Source organism: Nematolebias whitei, unplaced genomic scaffold (assembly GCF_014905685.2).
Source record: "Nematolebias whitei isolate Nwh7 unplaced genomic scaffold, NemWhi1 Nwh_scaf_11246, whole genome shotgun sequence".
NCBI classification, from domain to species: Eukaryota; Metazoa; Chordata; class Actinopteri; order Cyprinodontiformes; family Rivulidae; genus Nematolebias; species Nematolebias whitei.
In genome coordinates, this window is record NW_023629791.1 from 1 (window position 1) to 1,847 (window position 1,847).

The following is a 1,847-nucleotide window of genomic DNA, read 5'->3' on the forward strand; positions in this document are numbered from 1 at the left end:
TTTTTTTTTTTACCCATCCGACCAACCTTCTTGTTTTACTCTATCCGACCAACCTTCTTTGGGGACTTTTCGTTTTAGTCTATCCGACCAACCTTCTTTGGGGACTTTTTGTTTTAGTCTATCCGACCGACCTCATTGGGGAATTTTCGTTTTAGTCTATCCGACCGACCTTTGGGTACTTTTTTTTTTTTTTTTGCTCTATCTAACCGATTTTCTTTGGGGACTTTTTGTTTTACTCTATCCGACCAACCTTCTTTGGGTACTTTTTGCCTTACTATATCCGACCAACCTTTTTTTTTTTTTTTTTACCCATCTGACCAACTTTCTTGTTTTACTCTATCCGACCGACCTTCTTTGGGTACTTTTTGCCTTACTATATCAGACCAACTTTTTTTTTTTTTTCCCATCTGACCAACCTTCTTGTTTTACTTTATCCGACCGACCTTCTTTGGGGACTTTTTTTTGCTCTATCCAACCGACCGTCCTTTGGGGACTTTTTGTTTTACTCTATCCGACCAACCTTCTTTTTGTTTGTCTATCCGACCAACCTTCTTTGGGGACTTTTTTTTTTGCTCTATCCAACCGTCCTTCTTTGGGGACTTTTTGTTTTACTCTATCCAACCAACCTTCTTTTTGTTTGTCTATCTGACCGACCTTCTTTGGGGACTTTTTTTTGCTCTATCCAACCGACCTTCTTTGGGGACTTTTTGCTTTACTATATCCGACCAACATTTTTTTTTTTACCCATTCGACCAACCTTCTTGTTTTACTCTATCCGACCAACCTTCTTTGGGGACTTTTCATTTTTGTCTATCCAACCAACCTTCTTTGGGGACTTTTCATTTTTGTCTATCCGACCAACCTTCTTTGGGGACTTTTCGTTTTAGTCTATCCGACCGACCTTCTTTGGGTACTTTTTGCCTTACTATATCCGACCAACCTTTTTTTTTTTTACCCATCTGACCAACCTTCTTGTTTTACTCTATCCGACCGACCTTCTTTGGGGAGTTTTTGTTTTACTCTATCCGACCAACCTTCTTTGGGGACTTTTTGTTTTACTCTATCCGCCCAACCTTCTTTGGGGACTTTTCGTTTTAGTCTATCCAACCAACCATTTTTTTTTTACCCATCCGACCAACCTTCTTTGGAGACTTTTCGTTTTAGTCTATCCGACCAACCTTCTTTGGGGACTTTTTGTTTTACTCTATCCGACCAACCTTTTTTTACCCATCCGACCAAACTTCCTTTTTTTACCCATCCGACCAACCTTCTTGTTTTGCTCTATCCGACCAACCTTCTTTAGGGACTTTTCGTTTTAGTCTATCCGACCAACCTTCTTTGGGGACTTTTTGTTTTAGTCTATCCGACCGACCTTCTTTGGGTACTTTTTGCCTTACTATATCCGACCAACCTTTTTTTTTTTTACCTATCTGACCAACCTTCTTGTTTTACTCTATCCGACCGACCTTCTTTGGGGAGTTTTTGTTTTACTCTATCCGACCGACCTTCTTTGGGGAGTTTTCGTTTTACTCTATCCGACCAACCTTCTTTGGGGACTTTTCGTTTTAGTCTATCCAACCAACCTTTTTTTTTTTACCCATCCGACCAACCTTCTTTGGGGACTTTTCGTTTAAGTCTATCCGACCGAACTTCTTCGTGGACTTTTCGTTTTAGTCTATCCGACCGACATTCTTTGGGGACTTTTTTTGCTCTATCCGACCGACATTCTTTGGGGACTTTTTTTGCTCTATCCAACTGACCGTCTTTGGGGACTTTTTGCGTTACTATATCCGACCAACATTTTTTTTTTTACCCATCCGACCAACCTTCTTGTTTTACTCTATCCG

General features: G+C 40.3%; 1 long non-coding RNA gene across 2 annotated transcripts; it reads right to left on the reverse strand.

Moving 5' to 3' along the window:
• Positions 1-179: 179 nt before the first annotated feature.
• LOC119429930 lies at positions 180-1,841 on the reverse strand. 2 transcript variants are annotated; one of them, XR_005187871.1, is made up of 2 exons: positions 1,373-1,841; positions 180-1,217 (listed from the first exon to the last, which is right to left on the reverse strand). It is a non-coding gene; the product is annotated as an uncharacterized LOC119429930 (long non-coding RNA). The 2 variants fall into 2 exon arrangements; XR_005187870.1 differs by having other exon boundaries at positions 1,295-1,841.
• Positions 1,842-1,847: the final 6 nt, after the last annotated feature.